We start from the raw sequence: 23,198 nt of genomic DNA on the forward strand, positions 1-23,198 counted from the left end.
CTGTGTTAAGAAGCAGTGCGGCTTGGTTGGATTGTGTATCGGAGGACGCATGACTTTTAACCTTCGTCTCTCCCGAGCCCGTACGGGAGTTGTAGCGATGAGACAAGATAGTAGCTACTAACAATTGGATACCACGAAATTGGGGAGACAAAGGGGTCAAATTTTTAAAAAGAAAAATTAAAAGTTGTAGAAACATCTCAAGGATGATCAATAGAAACAGAATGCACCTGAGTTAAATTTAGAGTTTCATAGGAAAGGGTCTGAATACTTATGTTAAGGTTTTTCTGTTTTTGCAAAAATGTCTAAAAACTTGTTTTCCGTTTTCGCTTTGTCATTTCTATTCTGTGTAGATTGCTGAGGATGTACATTTTTTTTAAATCAATTTTAGAATAAAGCTGTAACGTAACAAAATGTGGAAAAGTCAAGGAGTCTGAATACTTCCTGAAGGCACTGTAGATTCAATGGTTGTGAAGATGGGGAGAGATCTGTCCATAATAAAGAGATACTCTGCTTTTTTGACACCACACTCCACAAAGCAAGACCTGCAGGCTCCAGTTTTATATTCTCTTGATTATTGTCCAGTCATGCGGTCAAGTGCTGCAAAGAAAGACATAGTTAAGCTGCAGCTGACCCAGAAAAGACCCTCACTTCTTGCTCTTCATTGTAATCAGAGGGCTAATATTAATACTATGCTTGGTCAAGAGTTGAGGAAAGACTGACTGAGTCACTTCCTGTTTTTATAAAAAACAATGTGTTGGAAATTCCAAATTGTGTGCATAGTCAACTTACACATAGCACTGACACACATATCACAGCAGACATGCCACCAGGGGTCTTTTCAGTCCCAGGTCCAGAACAAATTCAAGGAAACGTACAGTACTATACAGAGCCATAAGTGCATTTGAACTTCCTTCCATCTTATACAGCACAAGTGAAAAGCAAACCTGGTTTAAAAAAACGAATCAAGCAAAACCTCACGGCACAACGCCTCTCCCCATGTGACCTACGTGTTGTGAGTATGTACTGACATGTTTGTGTAACTAATAGATGCACACACACATACTACATGTTAATGCTTCTAATTATATGTCTATAGTAAAGTGTTTTGTCTGTAATGTCTTTTTCATTATGTGTCGGACCCCAGTAATATTAGCATTGGCGTCAGATAATGGGGATCCTATTAAATCAAATCAAATCCCCAGCTGAGTCTACAAGTGTCAAGAAGTTCATTGATGCGCCTTCTGTTTCTCACCCTTTAAGCGTTTGCTTCCTTAATTTTCTGTCTCTCCTTTTCCCCCTTTCACACTCTACTAAAATATAAAATAATCACTATTATAACAAAAGCCCAAAGAGAATTCCTCAGACAGAATGAGAACCATGAGCACGTGATTGTTTCCTTTCACTGTTTGGCACAATTTCTGTTAATACAATCCCCACCACCACACACAATGAGATAACAACAGACAGGCAAGATTGTTTACTTCAAATATATAGGATTTTTCTTTATGGAAGTGACAGAACTGAGATTAAAATGTTCTCTTCCTCATCGGCTATTTTAAAATGGTTCCCTATTGTCTACAACAAGCACATTCGAATAACAGGGGACAAATGAAGAAAGCGATAACACTGCAATGAGAGAGAATATTTTTAAATCCCATTCCTGAGGGGAGTTAGGGGTTGAAGACTTGGCTTTGATGTCGTGGATGGGGAAGGTATGGTGCAGGGAACTGTAATCACATGTATGGCAGCAGTAATGTGGAGAATTGCATACATGCCTAAACACACACGTTGCTCACACACACCACACACAAAATGAAATAAAAAATCTTCTGTTTTTTTTTCATACCGGTAGGTACACGTGAGGTATCAAACTGACAGAAAGACACAGAGATGCCAACTCATAAATAAATACTACTGCACCGGGATATTTTTCTCAACACTGATACAATATTCAGGAAATTCCAATTTTAAAACTGCCACGGCAGTCACATTGCACAATCAAATAGGCATAAGGTCCCAATTCTATGATATAAGAGCCATGGTTTGGATTGACCTATAATTGAGTTGATACACATAGTAGAGTAACTAAGTTGTAAGGCATCAAACGTGTGGGGGAAGAAAATCATATTTTAAATGGGTCAACAGCATTCCCCTTCAACATGAAGGCTATCCCAGCCCAGCTTCCTGCATATTCAGAGCTGTCATTTTCCCTTTTTCAATATGCTGCACACATATCCACACACACATTGATATGCACGGCATACGCAACACATTACCATTCAGACCGTCCTAATCCCAAACAGGAGCAGAATGAAATTGTTTCATGTTGATCTCTCCTGATGTGAACATGCTTTTGATTTCATCGCCTGCTCCACTAGAAGACTCCACAATTTAAACAAACACAGCCAATCACACATAGAATTGTTGTGCTTCTAAAGAACTAATCTAGACCTTAACCTCTGAGTTTTTCAAAAGTTATCTATTCGGATGTCACCTATCGGATAGGATTCAAATTAGAATGAATTAGAATGAATTGTCAGTTCTATTCGTGATATTGCCATGTATTTAATCCTATCCAATAAGTGAAATCCAGATAACTGGGTCCAAGGAAGTAAATGTGTAACAAGCAACCAGGCCAATGCAAATGAACTACGCTCTTCTACTAACTCCCTCCTCTTATCTAAGACCATGTTCAATCAACCGGTTATCAGGTTTCCAGGATAATTCATGCATTCTCGCAGCAGGAAAGAAAATCATGTTTCTGAACTCACAGGATCACCATTATCAGTTGTTAATGAAGCAAGCCAGTAAGATTGATTCAAATTCACAACTGTTGATGTCCACCATCCAGCACTGCATGTCTTTTGTTGCAGATGAACCACATGTGCTGTCCTGACTCTGGTGAAGTAAGAGTATAAGGTAAAGTCAGGCCACCCTGTAAAAGGCCTTGGAACGTCACCTGGCTGTGAGAGACAGCATCTGGAGTATATGACATGTGCCAGACAAAAATAACACTACTTCTTTTTACTTTCTTCTTTCAATTGGTGATATTTGCCCAGGGGCAGGCACAGCTACATTCTCCATTCGTCTCCTCTCTATGTCTCAAGTATCAGCTGGCAATCTTGGTACCCCCCTCCCTCCCCAACCCCACTTCTCGCTTCAAGTTTTCTGTGCCACTAGTTGTGTTGCCACATAACCCCCATACATCATATTCTTGGTCTTAAAACTTGCCAACTCTTTCGCTGTACTTTGCCAACCTATATCCACACATCTTACACATTTCCATTCAAGTGTCGTTGACATTCACTCAGTAATAACTGCAATATTACATAGAGATGGAGCCAGTGTGGGCACATGCCCAAATAACTGAGCAAAACCCGATATCACAGAAAAGCATTTATAGGAAGGGAAGTATTGACATTGGGCACTATGCCTTCTCAATATGGCTAAAGCACATTCTCCTTTCAATTATCATGAAGCAAAAACACATGGAATTTCTAACAGCAGAAATAGATTTACTTGTTATCAATGTCATGCACAGCTGGCTGGTATATCCGTTGAGTGACTTCAACATGTGACTTCTTGTTGACCTTTTGACTCTGTCTGGTGTGTAGCTTGGCATTATGACAGACAGACAGACAGACAGACAGACAGACAGACAGACAGACAGACAGACAGACAGACAGACAGACAGACAGACAGACAGACAGACAGACAGACAGACAGACAGACAGACAGACAGACAGACAGACAGACAGACAGACAGAGGGGTGGAGGGATAGAAAGCAAAAGGGATGGAGGGAGAAAGAGGGAGAACATTTTGATTTGAATATCTAAAAAACCCATGTCTGCATCATGAGCATTTTATAATAAAAATGGTATGTCCAATTCAAATCCTGAAATGACTCAATTCAAAATGGAATTCACTCTAAAACATTCATTTACATAGAGGGAGTAGAGGAAAAAAGCAGAGCTTGATATTTAATAGGGCTCCAGACAGATGGAGGTTGTGTGTGTGTGTGTGTGTGTGTGTGTGTGTGTGTGTGTCTGTGTGTGTGTGTGTGTGTGAGAGAGAGAGAGACCTGGGTTCAAATTCTATTTCAGGTATTTAAATTACTTTTCCAAACATTTAAAAACACATTCAGATTATTTTATTTGAAAAAACAAGCAGTTGAATACTGGAATGTATTTAAACAGTAAGGCATGAGAACCCAAGGATTATTGTGTGATAACTCCTTCCGAAGGGCTGTTCGCCTTGGGCTGGGAACAGGAGGGCGATATCACACGATAATCGCCAGGTATGAGGGCCTTATTGCTTTTATAAAACAGTTGCCAACTGTTATTTATACAAATTTGAATTACATTTTTTCATTACAACTTTATTTAAACAAGTCAATTTGTGTTTGCATTCTGAAGTTGCTACACAAGCGGCTGGTCATTAGTTATTTTCTCATGTCTGACACGGTCGTTAATTCTAATCAATCGACATTGCTATGCTAAACAAATCATTGGCACGTAGCTAGCTAGCAGAGATTCAATGATGATGAGAGACAAGATCTTCAATAAATAATGGTTCAATAAATATCCAATAGGCATACATAGGCAACAACTATTAAGGTTGACGCAATGTTTCTCAAATGTAAAAGTCAAATTTCAAAGTGTTTTGTTTCTTCTCTGTATTGTTCCAAGATTAAGTTTAGGCATTAACTCCGAATGGTTAAGATAAGGGTCAAGGTTTACGAGAGGCTTAAAACAACAAATATCAAAAACAGCTTTATATAGCTGGATTCAATCATGAAACCTTTGGAACCAGCAGCAGATGCTTACACCCATATGCCACGCCCGTCCACAACACCTTTGCAAAACCAAAGCCAGGTCATCTGATGCAGCACTCCATCACTCTCCTTCTTGGTAAAATAGCCCTTACACAGCCTGGAGATGTGTTGGGTCATTGTCCTGTTGAAAAACAAATGATAGTCCCACTAAACGGATGGGATGGCGTATCGCTGCAGAATGCTGTGGTAGCCATGCTGGTTAAGTGTGCCTTGAATTCTAAATAAATCACAGATAGTGTCAACAGCAAAGCTCCCCCACACCATAACACCTCCTCCTCCATGCTTTATGGTGGGAAATACACATGCAGAGATCATCCGTTCACCCACACCGTCTCTCACAAAGGCACAGCGGTTGGAACCAAAGGTCTCCAATTTGGACTCCAGGCCAAAGGACAGATTTCCACCGGTCTAATGTCTATTGCTCATGTTTCTTGGCCCGAGCAAGTCTTCTTATTATTGGTGTCCTTTAGTAGTGGTTTCTTTTCCAGCAATTCGACGACAAAGGCCTGATTCACAGTCTCCTCTGAACAGTTGATGTTGAGATGTGTCTGTTCCTTTAACTCTGTGAGGCATTTCTGAGGCTGGTAACTTTAATGACCTTATCATCTGCAGCAGAGGTAACTCTGGGTCTTCCTTTCCTGTGGCGGTCCTCATGAAAGACAGTTTCATCATAGCACTTGATGTTTTTTTGCGACTGCACTCGACGGAAACTTTCAAAGTACTTGAAATGTTCCATATTGACTGACCTTCATGTCTTAAAGTAATGATAGACTGTCGTTTCTCTTTGCTCATTTGAGCTGTTCTTGCCATAATATGGACTTGGTTTTTTACCAAATAGGGCTATCTTGTGTATACCGCCCTACCTTGTCACAACACAACTGATTGGCTCAAATACATTAAGAAGGAAAGACATTCCACAAATGAACTTAAGGCACACCTGTTCATTGAAATGCATTCCAGGTGACTACCTCATGAAGCTAGTTGAGAGAATGCCAAGAGTGTGCAAAGCTGTCATCAAGGCAAAAGAATCTCAAATATAAAATATTGTAACGACCCTGGGTTTATAAGCCCGGATATCGACTCTTCCGCTCGAGCATGCTTTTGCGGCAGTCGATAGCACGCTGGACTTCGGGCTAGAAGGTCGAGGGTTCGAGACCTGCTATCTGCTTGTTTCATTACATTGGTGTCAGAAGTGAGATCAGACCTTGCATCCACGACAGTGTGTGTGCTTGGCCAGTGAGCGCGTTCCTGTAAGACGTAGAGTCGCAAGCTAGCGTGAGGACACGCTCTTTGAAAGGAGGGAGTAGTGCAACTACTCCTTTTTGGTTACTACATGATTCCATATGAGTTATTTCATCATTTTGATGTTTTCACTATTATTCTATGTAGAAAATAGTAAAAATAAAGAAAACCCTTGAATGAGTAGGTGTTCTAAAACTTTTGACCGGTAGTGTAGCTAGCTATCAGAGATGCAATGATGATGAGAGACAAGAACTTCAATAAATAATTATTTAATAAATATCCAATAGGTCTACATAGACCATGCTGCGCTGGTTAATGAATGAATGGAATTCTGAGTGTTTACGGTTTCCATGGTGAATTGTTATTTTCACGTTCATTCTTGGGCTAGCTAGCCCTAGGAACATATATGTATATTCCTAGACCTAGACAACTAACACCGGAGAGATCACATTTGTAAAATGATACATTGTTGCACAGGTTATAGAGGTAGACGGGTAGGTGTATAAAACCCCCAACTGTTGCAAACCAAATAGTAGCATGGAAAAATAATGTTTAGATGCTTTATTCCTTCAGGGAGATGATATGTATACATTTCCTGCCTGGGGTGTGGGACAGTGGAAAAATGAGATTACCACGTCATGGTATTTTGCGGGATACCAAACAATCAGCATCCAGGATCCAAACAACCTGTTTTGTAATTGGAAAAACACTTGGAAAGTACAATATTTGAAAATACAAAAATACACTCGTGAATTTAAATCAGTCGTGAATTTAAATCAGGTATTTGAAAATAGTATTTGAAATGAATTCGTTTTAAAAAAAAATTTTTTTTACAAATAACCATTCAAGTATTCAAATAAAAGTATATATTTTGGACTTAGTATTTCAAAATACCCAAATACAGAAAAAAATATTTAAATAACAAATATTCAAATACACACATATTTCAACCCTTGTCTGGTTGTGTGTGTGCGCGTGTGTGTGTGAGTGAGAGAGAGCGAGAGAGAGAAAGAGAATGTGAGAGAGAAAGAATGACAGCGAGTGAGAAAGGGTTTATAAGTAATTGTGGGATTTAACATTCTCTTCACCATGGTGGAGCCCAAAGACATCCAACTTAAATTGTGCTTTTAATTTCCAGGAGAAAAAATCGATAGCTCTGCCACTTCTCCAGTCTGCTCAATGGTTGGTGTTGATTAGCTAACATGCAGAATCAGGACCATGGACAGCACCTGTAACTATTGCTGCTCTGCTGCTTTACAACACTCTATATGTGTACAGTGAAAATACTTGGCTGTACATAATGGCATGTTTGAGTGGACACTGTACAGTCAAAGTTTGCCAGATTTGATATGTCAAGCACCCTTATATTTTAAGAGGGAATGAGACCCTAATGTGCCGTTCTACATTAAACATATAACAGGTTGGTAGCTTGGTTCCAATGAATCACTTCAAGATCTTTGGTGGTAATTAGGGGCTGTGTGAACATATAAAAAAACAATTGCATAAACACTGCAAAATACATGAGATTTTCTCAGTCACTGCGACACACACAGACAGGCAACACACACAGACACACACACAGACAGAAGTGTCAACAACATTGTTATAATTAACCGAGACCCTGAGACTGTTCATCAGTTTCTGTTGAGAGATTACGACGCCTCTGCAAATTCATTTAGTGCGTCACAAAGCCAAACACCAAACAGGAAACAGACGTTAAATCTGAAATTAACATTCCTACAGGACTAAAGAAAAGAGGATCCACAATCATGTTTGTGCATTCATTAGAGTATCACATGATTCACTGTGCACACCGGAGACATTTGCCATGTTAAATTGCTATGGTCTAGAGCATTGTTTGCAACTCCGGTCCTCAAGTATCCCCAACAGTACTCATTTGTATTGTAACCCTGGACAAGCACACCTGATTCAACTTGTCAACTAATCATCAAGCCCTGAATGAGGTATATTCATCCCGGGCTACAACAAAAATGTGTGCTGTTGGGGGTAATCGAGGAAACACTGGTCCAGAGACTGGGGCACAAGTTCTCCTGAGGTCGCCTGATTGGGGTCCATATAGGTCCTGGAAAGCTCAACACAGTAAAGAATGACTTTGGTATTCGATGGTCACAAAGGTCTCTGAGCACACAAAACAAAACACTTAGACCTGTTCCTTTTAGTAATTGTAAGACTGGAAAGACGTTTGGGAGACATTGAACAAAACGTGGCTCAACACCAAATGAGGTTGAAGGTGTAAATCTGACTAAAGCACACAAAAAGCCTCTTCCACATAGCATATGTGTTTAGCCCTCTATAACCCGAGGTTCTGGGTGGAGCTGGACCATCCATAAGCATGATTAAAATGTGTGTGTGTGTGTGTGTTTTCTTTTGGCTTCCCCATATCCGGAGCATGGATCACAAAATAAACAATTTCTTGAATTTAGCCGACGACAAGAAACAGATTCATATTATCTATCCACAACATGGACTGGCTTGCCTCTGAACTGTATCCCACCTCTGGCTTGCCTCTGAACTGTATCCCACTGCTGGCTTGCCTCTGAACTGTATCCCACCGCTGGCTTGCCTCTGAACTGTATCCCACCTCTGGCTTGCCTCTGAACTGTATCCCACCGCTGGCTTGCCTCTGAACTGTATCCCACCGCTGGCTTGCCTCTGAACTGTATGCCACCGCTGGCTTGCCTCTGAACTGTATGCCACCGCTGGCTTGCCTCTGAACTGTATGCCACCGCTGGCTTGCCTCTGAACTGTATCCCACCTCTGGCTTGCCTTGCCTCTGAACTGAACTGTGCCACCTCTGGCTTGCCTCTGAACTGTATCCCACCGCTGGCTTGCCTCTGAACTGTATCCCACCTCTGGCTTGCCTCTGAACTGTATCCCACCGCTGGCTTGCCTCTGAACTGTATGCCACCGCTGGCTTGCCTCTGAACTGTATCCCACCTCTGGCTTGCCTCTGAACTGTATCCCACCGCTGGCTTGCCTCTGAACTGTATCCCACCTCTGGCTTGCCTCTGAACTGTATCCCACCTCTGGCTTGCCTCTGAACTGTATCCCACCTCTGGCTTGCCTCTGAACTGTATCCCACCTCTGGCTTGCCTCTGAACTGTATCCCACCTCTGGCTTGCCTCTGAACTGTATCCCACCTCTGGCTTTCCTCTGAACTGTATCCCACCGCTGGCTTGCCTCTGAACTGTATCCCACCTCTGGCTTGCCTCTGAACTGTATCCCACCTCTGGCTTGCCTCTGAACTGTATCCCACCTCTGGCTTGCCTCTGAACTGTATCCCACCTCTGGCTTGCCTCTGAACTGTATCCCACCTCTGGCTTGCCTCTGAACTGTATCCCACCTCTGGCTTGCCTCTGAACTGTATCCCACTGCTGGCTTGCCTCTGAACTGTATCCCACCTCTGGCTTGCCTCTGAGCTGTATCCCACCTCTGGCTTGCCTCTGAACTGTATCCCACTGCTGGCTTGCCTCTGAACTGTATGCCACCGCTGCCTTGCCTCTGAACTGCATCCCACTCATACCATCATGTGTACCTAATCATCCCCAGCTTCCAATTGGCTCATTCATCCCTGTAACTACTCCTCAGGCCACTGTTGTAAATGAGAATGTGTTCTCAGTCAACTTCCCTGGTAAAATAAATACAAATAAATGACACAGGCATAGACACCACTGACCTAAGTAACTGAGAATACAAGACATGCCCTAACACACCGACACATATTCAAATGTCAGAGGAACTATATCCACTGTTTTCACTAACTCCACATGCAGGATAATTGTCACGATATTTATGTTTTTTTTAAATGTGCTAAACGGATCTGTTTTTGACCCAACGTGATTTTTTCAATGCAGATATTTCATAAGTGCAAACTCATGTAACTCTCTCTGAGAGGCATCCCTCAACCCTGGCAGTACTATTTCCCAGTCGAACCGGGAAATGATCTGTGGTCGTGACTTTGTGAACTGAGAAAAACAGCGAATCCACTACTCACTACCATTTAGATTGCAGGATTGCAGATGAAGAAAAAGCATTGGCGGAACAGGCTTGGAGTGAAAGTTCATGCCTCTGACTAAACCTCATCTCACAAAAAGATAAGAATGGAACTAGAGCTGATCCAGCTCAATGGGGATGTTTGGCATGGACAAAATGCCTCAAAGTGAGAAAATAACCCTACTGTACATGCAAAAACAGACATATTGATACCTGTATCTTAAGAGAATAAACTATTTTAAATCTGATATAAAATAGGAATAATAAAATATAATAAAATAGGAATAATGAAATGAAGGTGTGTCCAAATGAAGATTGGACACACCTACTCATTCAAGGGTTTGCCTTTATTTGTACTATTTTCTGCATTGTAGAATATCAACACTACGAAATAACACACATGGAATCATGTAGTAACCAAAAAGATGTGAAACAAATCAAAATATATTTTACATTTGATATTCTTCAAAGTCGCCACCCTTTGCCTTGATGACAGCTTTGCACATGCTTGGCATTCTCTCAACCAGCTTGATTAGGTAGTTACCTGGAATACATTTCAATCAACAGGTGTGTCTTGTTAAAAGTTCATTCATCTTTCCTTCTTAATGTGTTTGAGTCAATCAGTTGTATTGTGACAAGATAGGGGTTGTATACAGAATATGGCAAGAACAGCTCAAAGAAGCAAAGAGAAACGACCTCAGAGGTCACAAGAGAAACGACCTCAACCATCATTACTTTAAGACATGAAGGTCAGTCAATCCAGAAAATGTCAAGAACTTTGAGCGTTTCTTCAAGTGCAGTCGCAAAAACCATCAAGCGCTATGGTGAAACTGGCTCTTATAAGGATCGCCACAAAAATGGAAGACCCAGAGTTACCTCTGCTACAGAGGATAAGTTAGAGTTACCAATCTCAGAAATTGCAGCTCAAATAAATGCTTCACAGAGTTCAAGTAACAGACACATCAACATCAACTGTTCAGAGGAGACTGCGTGACTCAGGCCTTCGTGGTCGAATTGCTGCAAAGAACCCACTACTAAAAGACACCAATAAGAAGAAGAGACTTGCTCGGGCCAAGAAACACGAGCAATGGACATTAGCCCGGTGAAAATCTGTCCTTTGGTCTGATGAGTCCAAATTGGAGATTTTTGGTTCCAATCGCTGTGTCTTTGTGAGACGCAGAGTAGGTGAATGGATGATCTCTGCATGTGTGGTTCCCACCATAGTGTCACGCCCTGACCTTAGAGAGACGTTTTATTTCTCTATTTGGTTAGGTCAGGGTGTGATTAGGGTGGGCATTCTGTGTTTCCTATTTCTTTGTTTTTGGCCGAGTGTGGTTCCCAATCAGAGGCAGCAGTCTATCGTTGTCTCCGATTGGGAATCATATTTAGGTAGCCTTTTTCCCACCTGTGTTTTGTGGGTAGTTATTTTCTGTTAAGTATCTGTTTACCTGACAGACCTGTTCACTTTCATTTTGTTACTTTGTTTGAGTGTTTTCTTTGATCAATAAAATCATGAACACTTTCCACACTGCGCTTTGGTCCACTCCTTCCGACGACGAGCGTTACACATAGAGCATGGAGGAGAAGGTGTGATGGTGTGGGGGTGCTTTGCTGGTGACACTGTCTGTGATTAATTTAGAATTCAAAGGACACTTAACCAGCATGGCAACTACATCATTCTGCAGCGATAATGCGATCCCATCTGGTTTCCGTTTAGTGGGACTATCATTTGTTTTTCAACAGGACAATGAACATATCCCAGTCCGTGTGATCAAAACAATCTTGAAGCGTGGATTCTGATTGGTCAGACCAGTGTTGAATGGTTCTAGTCACTGGTACATCCTGTTTGAGTTTCTGCCTATAACACGGTATATAAGACGGTAGAAGCATCGTGGTCGGGTTTGCCAAAGGGAGGGCGGGGGAGGGCCTTGTATGCATCGCAGAAGTTAGAGTAGCAGTGATCGAGTGTATTACTCCCGCGAGTACTGTAATCAATATGCTGATAGAATTCAGGTAGCCTTGTTCTCAATTTGCTTTGATAAAATCCCCAGCTACAATAAATGCAGCCTCAGGATATAAACTCAGCAAAAAAAGAAACATCCTTTCAATGTCAACTGCGTTTATTTTCAGCAAACTTAACATGTGTAAATATTTGTATGAACATAACAAGATTCAACAATAGACATAAACTGAACAAGTTCCACAGACATGTGACTAACAGAAATTGAATAATTGGTCCCTGAACAAAGAGGGGGGGTGGTCAAAATCAAAAGTAACAGTCAGTATCTGGTGTGGCCACCAGCTGCATTAAGTACTGCAGTGCATCTCCTCCTCATGGACTGCATCAGATTTGCCAGTTCTTGCTGTGAGATGTTACCCCACTCTTCCACCAAGGCACCTGCAAGTTCCCGCGACTTTCTGGGGGGAATGGCCCTAGTCCTTACCCTCCGATCCAACAGGTCCCAGACGTGCTCAATGGGATTGAGATCCGGGCTCTTCGTTGGCCATGGCAGAACACTGACATTCCTGTCTTGCAGGAAATCACGCACAGAACGAGCAGTATGGCTGGTGGCATTGTCATGCTGGAGGGTCATGTCAGGATGAACCTGCAGAAAGGGTACCACATGAGGGAGGAGGATGTCTTCCCTGTAACGCACAGCGTTGAGATTGCCTGCAATGACAACAAGCTCAGTCCGATGATGCTGTGAAACACCGCACCAGACCATGACGGACCCTCCACCTCCAAATCGATCCCGCTCCAGAGTACCGGCCTCGGTGTAACGCTCATTCCTTTGACGATAAACGCGAATCCAACTATCACCCCTGGTGAGACAAAACCGTGACTGGTCAGTGAAGAGCATTTTTTGTCAGTCCTGTCTGGTCCAGCGACGGTGGATTTGTGCCCATAGTCGACGTTGTTACCGGTGATGTCTGATGAGGACCTGCCTTACAACAGCCCTACAAGCCCTCAGCCCAGCCTCTCTTAGCATATTACGGACAGTCTGAGCACTGATGGAAGGATTATGCGTTCCTGGTGTAACTCGGGCAGTTGTTGTTGCTATCCTGTACCTGTCCCGCAGGTGTGATGTTCGGATGTACCGATCCTGTGCAGGTGTTGTTACATGTGGTCTGCCACTGCGAGGACGATCAGATGTCCATCCTGTCACCTGTAGCTCTGTCTTAGGCGTCTCACAGTACGGACATTGCAATTTATTTCCCTGGCTACATCTGCAGTCCTCATGCCTCTTTGCAGCATGCCTAAGGCACGTTCACGCAGATGAGCAGGGATCCTGGGCATCTTTCTTTTGGTGCTTTTCAGAGTCAGTAGAAAGGCCTCTTTAGTGTCCTAAGTTTTCTGTGACCTTAATTGCCTACCATCTGTAAGAATTCTCTTGGGAGGTAATATGGCCGGCATTTGATGTCGGGTGATCAGGAGGACTTGACTTTCAAGTATGTTGTTATGATTACACCATGAGTCGTTAATCATGAAGCATACACCCCCGCCCTTCCTCTTCCCAGAGAGGTGTTTATCTCTGTCAGTGCAATGCATGGAGAACCCGGTGGCTGAACCGATTACGACAACATATCCAGAGAGAGCCATGTTTCCGTGAAACATAGAATGTTACAATCTCTGATGTCTCTCTTGAAGGCAACTCTTGCTCGATTTTCGTCTACAAGAGACTGGACATTAGCGAGTAGTATACTCGGGAGCTGTGGGCGATGTGCACGTCTACGAAGCCTGACCAGGAGGCCGCTCTGTCTGCCCCTTCTGCGGTGCCGTTGTTTTGGGTCAGCTTCTGGGATTAGATCTATTGTCCTGGGTGGTGGTCCAAACAGAGGATCCTCTTTGGGAAAGTCGTATTCCTGGTCGTAATGTTGGTAAGTTGACGTCACTCTTATATCCAATAGTTCTTCCCAGCTGTATGTAATAAGACTTAAGATTTCCTGGGATAACAATGTAAGAAATAATACATAAAAAAACAAAATCCTGCATTGTTTCTATTGACTCGAAGTGAGGCGACCATCTCTGTCGGCGCCATTGTTTAGAAGGTTAGATTAGTATGGATGTGTTCACTGAGTTGCTGTCTGCAATTATTCTCTTTCACACCAGGCATCTAGGATGGGTAGATAATAGATCACATCAAAACACAACAGATCGTATTTACCACACGTAACCCTTTAAAATGAGACCATAAATAGTCAAAATGCAAAAATAGAAATGGCTACATAACAAAGAAAGCTCCAAACATCTTTCTCTCAGAATTAAAATACATTCTTCAATCATCATTTCCAGTGCCAAGCCCCACAAGAAGGGATAGCAGTGGAACTGGATTCCCGTAACAGGTGGTAATAAAAATAGAACCACTAACTCAACATCAGAATTGATCTCATCCACAGGATTATGTATATGGTCTAAACATCTCAGGTCTCCTGTCGTTTTCAAGACAACTCGGCATCTCTGAAATTTCCGACTTGGAAACTAGTTGTAGAAAAATGTACGCCGAGTTTCCCACTTGGAAAATATCAGAATCAACCAATAGGAAGCTCTGTGCAAAGAAAAAAACTTCAGTTTTACGAGTTGTCTTGAAAGCACCATCCATCCTCCATTATTTTTTCATTCTCCATAATACAGTATCACTAGGTAACCTACATCGAGTATGAGGCAAAACATACACACTAATACATTGCACTAATGAAAACCACAAATACAGTGCACATGCACATGTTTCCTCATGGGATTATTAACAGCAACTCACATTGTTGTCATTTAAATGTGTATTTCCTCCTGCTTTTCGTGTCTGAAGCTGGGCACCCTTACAAAATAGGCACGGTCTAAATGGTTCTTCCCTGTGCAAGGTTTAATCAAATAAATACAAATCGAATACATTCTCTCTGGGCAAAGACACACTACTTTGGATGGGCAACTTGCAGTGACAGTGTTGTTGCGGTCCAATAACACTCAGGTCTCAGGTATATCCTAAATCTCAATGTCTTACGCAAACCATGTTCATATAGTCACATCTTAATAAGACAGGTCTGTTGGTACTGTAAACCTTATATCATTACCATGAGAACACTATCATAAAGACAATTTAGAACATTAGACTTACACACAGGTTGACATTAAACAGGTGTGTTATCGATGGCATCAGCAACTGAACACAACACTGTTGTTATATACCACAAACATTAACATTAACATTAAGTAAACATGTCGCTAGAACCACTATAGGCTCAGGATATAATCAGTCAGTGGCTGAGGTCATGACTATTTAGTTATTTGGCAACATTACTTTTTCCATGGTTTTGACAAAACAGACACTATTCCATAATATGTACAACTTTCTCAGTAGACAGAATAGTATTATCACTCACCTGAGTGCTGCTGTCAGCAGTGAGCAAGAAACTGGTGGTCTTAACAGATCATCACCCTTCGCTCTTGGGAATGGCAGGCAGGTTTTCTTCCTAAATGGATCTGGTGCAAGACCAGACAATTCCATCAATTCTAAGAACTTATTTGATAGAGATACACAAAATGCCACTACTTACCATTCATAACGGAGTACACACAAATACCCTATATAAAGTTGACTGTCGTTCTCCAAATCAACTCTTGAAGTATAATTTATTGATTTATCAAAGGTATTGCACCATTTACACAACCCAACTGACCTCCTCCCAATGAGACAAATATTATTGGTTAGCTTATTTGTTAAACATCCTCGATCATTAGAGTGGTAGTTTATTTGCAGAATGAATATTGTCAAGGCATAAAGTAATGCTTCATCCATATCCATAATACTCACTTGCTGCCCAATAGCATCTGCCTCCTATCCTTCTTCGACTCCTTCTCCGTATACAATGTGTCACGGCAAAACACTGTAGCCTGTCACTTCCAAAGAACACTATCAATGGTGCTCCGTAGGCTACGCTGATGCGCTGGATTTTGGATACGTCGCTCTCCTTTCCTAGGCGTTTTTCGGGAATGGGCTTCACAGGCAGGTTTCGTTGCTAACTTGGAATTAATAGATAGGCTATGATCGGTCCTTGTTATTTTATTCGTACTAAATGTCTTGTATTCAGAATATCTGTTTAGATTTTTCTAAAAATCTAAATTGGTATTAGTAGCCTATCTGTGAACAAGGCAATGAGAGGTTGTTGAAGCGGAATTAATTAGTCTAATTATTGACACAGTGCTGGATCGTTTAAGGATCCTCGCTCCTCTTTGATCGGCCATTTACTCTCCAGAAGAACCCAATGCTGTTTGTCTACACTAAATTAACCGAGGAACAAACCGCTTTGGCAGAATGTTTCGCAATCAACCAAAAATCTGTTTGAAAATGCTGTTTCTCAGAGCCTATTCGAAGAGGCGGGAATGAGTGACGAAGATGTACTAAAAAGACGCAAACCCAACACTCACTTCAGCATCAGTAGAGCATGGAAGCGAAAGCGATGCAAATGGGGAAGAAAGTGATGGATAGGCAGGCATAAGGATATATGCAAATGCAGCCCTGTCTTATTTCGTCTATCTGTTGACAGGTTTTGGCACAAGGTAGAAAACAATGCGCGAGAAGGAACAGCAGCTTCTAGCAGCTTGGACTGCAGGGCAAGGGGAGGGGACGTTTGGAACATCTATACAGAACAAAAATATAAACGCCACATGCAATCATTTCAACGATTTTACTGAGTTACAGTTCATAAGGAACTCAGTGAATTGAAATAAATTCATTAGGCCCTAAACTGAGTATTCACATGGGTAGGGGCACAGCAATGGGAGGGCTTGAGAGGGCATAGGCCCACCCACTTGGGAGCCAGGCTCACCCACTGGGAAGCCAGATCAGCTAATCAGAATGAGTTTTTCCACACAAAAGGGCATTATTACAGACACAAATATTGCTCAGTTTCATCCGCCATCCTGGTGGCTGGTCTCAGACAATCCTGCAGGTGAAGAAGCAGGATGTGAGGTCCTGGGCTGGCATGGTTACACGTGGTCTGCGGTCGTGAGACCGATTGGACGTACTTCCAAATTCTCTAAAACGTTCTTGGAGACGGCTTATGGTAGAGAAATTAACATTAAATTCTCTTGCGACAGCTCTGGTGGACATTCCAGTAGTCAGCATGCCACTTGCACGCTCCCTGAAAACTTGAGACATTTGTGGCATTGTGTTGTGTGACTAAACTACACATTTTAAAGTGGCCTTTTATTGTCCCCAGCACAACGTGCACCTGTGTAGTGATCATTCTGTTTAGTCAGTTTCTTGATATGCCACACCTGTCAGGTGGATGGATTATCTTTGCAAAGAACAAATGCTCACTAACAGGGATGTAAACAAACTTGTGCACAAAATTTGAGACATTTTTGTGCATATGGAACATTTCTGGGATCTTTCATTTCAGCTCATGAAACCAACACTTTACATGTTGCATTTATATGTGTTCAGTATAGAAATGCACAGCTCGCCATCAACAGTGTCTGCGTATGAAGGGCCGACAGAAATGATTGGAATTATAGGATTTTCTCAATCAAAAATAAAAACAACGCTAAGTTACGGATGTTAACATAATACTGCTTATTTGCTTCATGCATAGCCTACGATGTTGGCAATTAACAACACTAATTAAGACTAATCCAGTCCATTAAAACATTGTAACCTCCTATCCATTCATCTTACTTACTGTTATAACCAGATGTTACATCGGGGAACGTAAAGTGGAGTGCCACTGTATACCAATGGGCAATTAAATAGATGTACGCTACCAGTCAACAGTTTTAGAACACCTACTCATTCAAGGGTTTTTCTTTATTTGTACTATTTTCTACATTGTACAACAATAATGAAGACATCAACACTACGAAATAACACATATGGAATCATGTAGTAACCAAAAAAGTGTTTTATATTTGAGATTCTTCAAATAGCCACCCTTTGCCTAGATGACAGCTTTGTACACTCTTGGCATTCTCTCAACCAGCTTCATGAGGTTGCTTGCGACTCTACGTCTTACAAGAACGCGCTCACTGGCCAAGCACACGCACTGTCGTGGATGCAAGGTCTGATTCCACTTCTGACACCAATGTAATGAAACAGGCAGGGAGCAGGTCTTGAACCATCGACCTTCTTGCCCGAACTCCAGCGCGCTATCGACTGTGCCGCAAAAGCATGCTCGAGCTGCAGAGTCAATATCCGCGCTTATAAACCCAGGGTCGTTACAATATTTTATATTTGAGAGTCTTCAAATTGCCACCCTTTGCCTTGATGACAGCCTTGCACACTCTTGGCATTCTCTCAACCAGCTTCATGAGGTAGTCACCTGTAAGGCATTATAATTAACAGGTGTGCCTTGTTAAAAGTTCATTTGTGGAATGTCTTTCTTTCTTAATGCGTTTGAGCCAGTCAGTTGTGTTATGACAAGGTAGGGGGGTATACAGAAGATAGCCTATTTGGTAAAATAAAGTCCATATTATGGCAAGAACAGCTCAAATAAGCTAAGAGAAACGATAGTCCATCATTACTTCAAGACATGAAGATCAGTCAATATGGAACATTTCTAGAAGTTTCTTCAAGTGCAGTTGCAAAAACCATCAAGCGCTATGATGAAACTGGCTCTCATGAGTACCGCCACAGGAATGGAAGACCCAGAGTTACCTCTGCTGCAGAGGATAAGTTCATTAGAGTTACCAGCCTCAGAAATTGCAGCCAAAATAAATGCTTCACAAAGTTCAAGTAACAGACACATCTCAACATCAACTGTTCAGAGGAGACTGTGTGAATCAGGCCTTCATGGTCGAATTGCTGCAAAGAACCCACTACTAAAGGACACCAATAAGAAGAAGAGACTTGCTTGGGCCAAGAAACCCGAGCAATAGACATTAGACCTGTGGAAAGCTGTCCTTTGGTCTGGAGTCCAAAGTGGAGATTTTTGGTTCCAACTGCTGTGTCTTTGTGAGATCTCACATGATCTCCACATGTGTATTTCCCACCGTAAAGCATGGAGGGGGAGGTGTTATGCTGTGGGGGTGCTTTGCTGGTGACACTGTCTGTGATTAATTTAGAATTCAAAGCACACTTAACCAGCATGGCTACAACAGCATTCTGCAGCAATACGCCATCCCATCTGGTTTGGGCTTAGTGTGACAATCATTTGTTTTCAACAGGACAATGACCCAACACACCTCCAGGCTGTGTAAGGGCTATTTTATAGGAAGGAGAGTGATGGAGTGCTGCATCAGAAGACCTGGCCTTCACAATCCCCCAACCTCAACCAAATTGAGATGGTTTGGGATGAGTCGGACCTCAGAGTGAAGGAAAAGCAGCCAATAAGTGCTCAGCATATGTGGGTTCCCCTTCAAGACTGTTGGAAAAGCATTCCAGGTGAAGCTGGTTGAGAGAATGCCAAGAGTGTACCAAGCTGTCATCAAGGAAAATGGTGGCTATTTTAAGAATCTCAAATGTAAAATATATTTGGATTTGTTTAACACTTTTTTGGTTGCTACATGATTCCATATGTGTTATTTCATAGTTGTAATGTCTTCAATATTATTCTACAATGTAGAAAATAGTACAAAAAATTCAGAAAAACCCGTGAATGAGTAGGTGTCCTAAAACTTTTGACTGGTAGAGTATTTTGTTGAAAATAGATTATAATGGAAAAGCAACTCTTTTGGGGAATTATGCCACCACCTTCAAAAACTAAATGTAACCAAATAACCTTTGGATGGACCCCTTGATTGTAACTCCCAGCCTCTGTGCCTGTGAAGGTGGTACCCAAATTAGGGCCGGAGAGGGCTCAGCTGCAAGTTGGGGGCTTGGCATCTGGAGTTGGCACTGCTTCTGCCTAAAGGCGTGGTGTCCAGGGCGTCCAGACCAGGGAGGGAGGAGGTGGCAGCAAAGGCGGCTGATGCTTCACAGCCTCCACATGGACCTGATTGTCAGGCATCAGAGTCCTGTAAGACACAGGTCCAGTGGCTTCTTCCACTACTGCAGGTACCCACATAGGGCCTCCAAAGTAGCTCCTCATGTCAAACCAAATCAAAATCAAATCAAATTGTATTTGTCACATGCAGAGAATACAACAGGTGCTTACTTACAAGCCCTTAACCAACAATGCAGTGAAGAAAATAAAGTTTATTAAATGAGCTAAAGTAAAAAAAATATATTTTTAAAGTAACACAATAAAATACCAATAACGAGGCTATATACAGGGGTACTGGTACCATGTCAATGTGTGGGGGTACAGGTTAGTTGAGGTAATTTGTCCATGTAGTTAGGGGTAATGTGACTATGGATAGATAATAAACAGCGAGTAGCAGCACTGTAAAAATAAAGGGGGGAGGGGGTATTTGATGAATTGTTCAGCAGTCTTATGGCTTAGGGGTAGAAGCTGCTGAGGAGCCTTTTGGACCTAGAATTGGCGCTCTGGTACTGCTTGCCGTGCGGTAACAGAGAGAACAGTCAATGACTTGGGTGACTAGAGTCTTTAACAATTTTTTGGGCCTTCCTCTGGCACAGACTAGTCGGGTACAAAATGCCTTAAATGACCATGGCTCCGGTCTGCAACATCCTCCTGCTTTGCAAAGTCCAGGTGCAGCCAGTCTAATGCAGATGTCAGTCGCCTGTTCATTAACAGCTTGGCTGGGCTCTTCCCAGTAGAGGCCGTGGGCGTAACATGCTGAGACAGCAAGAACCTTGACAGTCAGGTCTGCCAGTCACCCACCGAGATCCTAGACAGAGCCTCCTTGGTTGTCTGAACCATGCATTCAGCTTGGCCATTGGAGGATGGATGATATGGGGCTGTGGTGACGTGTCTGATTCCGTTCCGTCTGTATCTTTAAACTCAGCAGAAGTGAAGGCAGATCCATTGTCTGACAACCCATGCTTATCACAGCAGCAGAGGACATGAAGCTAATAATGGCTACATCCAGCGGGAATTCACTACAATGTCATAAGCCTTTCCTTTGAACAGCCCAGCAAGTCTACATTCAGACAACATTGCCTGACAGCTGCACACCACAGCTTCAATTTCCATGTCAATCCCAGGCCACCACACATAGCTCCATGCCAGTGCCCTCATCCTCACTATTCCAGGATGTATATCATTCAGCATGGAAAGGAGCCCCTCCCTCGCCAGGCCAGGAACCACCACCTGGCTACCCCACAACATGCAGTTCTTGTGAACCAACAGGTCGTTTCGACGAGACCAGTAAGGGCCCAAACTGGCAGCCAGGAACCTCATAGGCCCATCCATGCAGCACCCAGCGAAGCACCCATAACATGACATGATCCTTAAAGGTCAGTGCGGCTATCCTAGAAACTTGGAGAAGGGCATCAAGCACCACCTCCAAACTGCATCACTTCTCAGGGAGGTGGTGGCTCAGACAAAGAGGTAGTGAGTGGTGCAGCAAAAATCCACTTCTCTCTCGGCAGTCGTAGCCCTGCTTCTACAAAGTGCCTCAGCACTTCCCTCAGCCAAGAGTATGTCATCAAGATACATCTGGACCCCTGTGATGCCCGATAGCAAGGTGTCCATGTAGCGCTGAAAAATGGCCACTGCTGTGGTCACTCCAAATTGGAGGCCCCCCCTGCCAGAGTCGCAAACAGATCAGCTACCGTAGGCATGGGGTAAACATCAGGGACATACTGTAGCTAGCTAGCAGACGACGATAGCTACTGTCATAAACCACCATGACCTATTCAGTCATACACATGCTGTCTACTGTCTCTCTCTCTGGATGCATTGCTGCTCATGTGTTTCCTTGTGTCCACTTTACTCACCCCTTTCTTTCTGTTTGTCTTTCTTATTTTCTTTCTGTTTGTCTTGCAGGGACATGAATCGGAGAAAGGCAGAACCCGTCTGATGAAAGCAGCCAGAGCGGGACACCTGTGTACTGTACAGTTCCTAATCAGCAAAGGTGTGCATCTGCTCCCTCCCTGTAAAACACCACACAAAACCACACAGGAGACATCTGACACATTGCATTAGTGATCTAATGTTTACACTCCTGTTGACAAAGAGTGACGGTAAACAGGAAATGTAATTGTAGGGAAAAAGCAGCCAGAGCAGTGTGTTTTATTGTTCCTCTTATCCACACACGGGTGGACATGGTATGCTTCCTGTTAGAGGCTGGGGCTGACGAGATGCACACAGCACTCATGGAGGATTGTATGGTGAGTACTCACATAGACACACACTGGCTGCTGTTGGGCAGTGGCGCAAAGATCAACATACAGTGGGGCAAAAAAGTATTTAGTCAGCCACCAATTGTGCAAGTTCTCCCACTTAAAAAGATGAGAGAGGCCTGTAATTTTCATCATAGGTACACTTCAACTATGACAGACAAAATTAGAAAAAAATCCAGAAAATCACATTGTAGGATTTTCTATGAATTTATTTGCAAATTATGGTGGAAAATAAAAATAACGACAACAATGGGAGGCCTGATCCCCGACAACAATGAGACAGCCTATAGGGAGGAGGTCAGAGACCTTGCAGTGTGTTCCCAGGAAAACAACCTCTCCCTCAATGTGAGCTAGGCAAAGGAGCTGATCGTGGACCTCAGGAAAAGGAGGGCCGAACAGGCCCCCATTAACATCTACGGGGCTGAAGTGGAGCGGGTCGAGAGCTTCAAGTTCCTTGGTGTCCACATCACCAACAAACTATCATGGTCCAAACACACCAAGACAGTTGTGAAGAGGGCACGACAACACATTTTCCCCCTCAAGAGACTGAAAAGATCTGGCATGGGTCCCCAGATCCTCAAAAGTTCTACAACTGCACCATCGAGAGCATCTTGACCTGTTGCATTTCCGCCTGGTATGGCAACTGCTCGGCATCTGACCGTAAGACGCTACAGAGGGTAGTGCGTATGGCCCAGTACATCACTGGGGCCAAGCTTCCTGACATCCAGGACCTATATACTAGGGGGTGTCAGATCCGATATACTAGGCGGTTCTCTCTGCTACCGCACAGCAAGCGGTACCAAGTCCAGGACCAAAAGGCTCCTTAACAGCTTCTACTGGGTTAGATACAGCTAACAGATCCAAGATGGCGAAGCAGTGCAGACGTGTTTTTTTCATCCTCTCGTGTACTTTTGTATTTTTCATTTTT

General features: G+C 42.8%; 1 pseudogene; it reads right to left on the reverse strand.

The window, feature by feature from the left end:
- Positions 1-16,374, reverse strand: part of LOC115101319 (sodium/calcium exchanger 1-like) — a 63,812-nt pseudogene extending 47,438 nt beyond the window's left edge.
- Positions 16,375-23,198: the final 6,824 nt, after the last annotated feature.

This window comes from Oncorhynchus nerka, linkage group LG19 (genome assembly GCF_034236695.1).
Source record: "Oncorhynchus nerka isolate Pitt River linkage group LG19, Oner_Uvic_2.0, whole genome shotgun sequence".
Taxonomy (NCBI): domain Eukaryota; kingdom Metazoa; phylum Chordata; class Actinopteri; order Salmoniformes; family Salmonidae; genus Oncorhynchus; species Oncorhynchus nerka.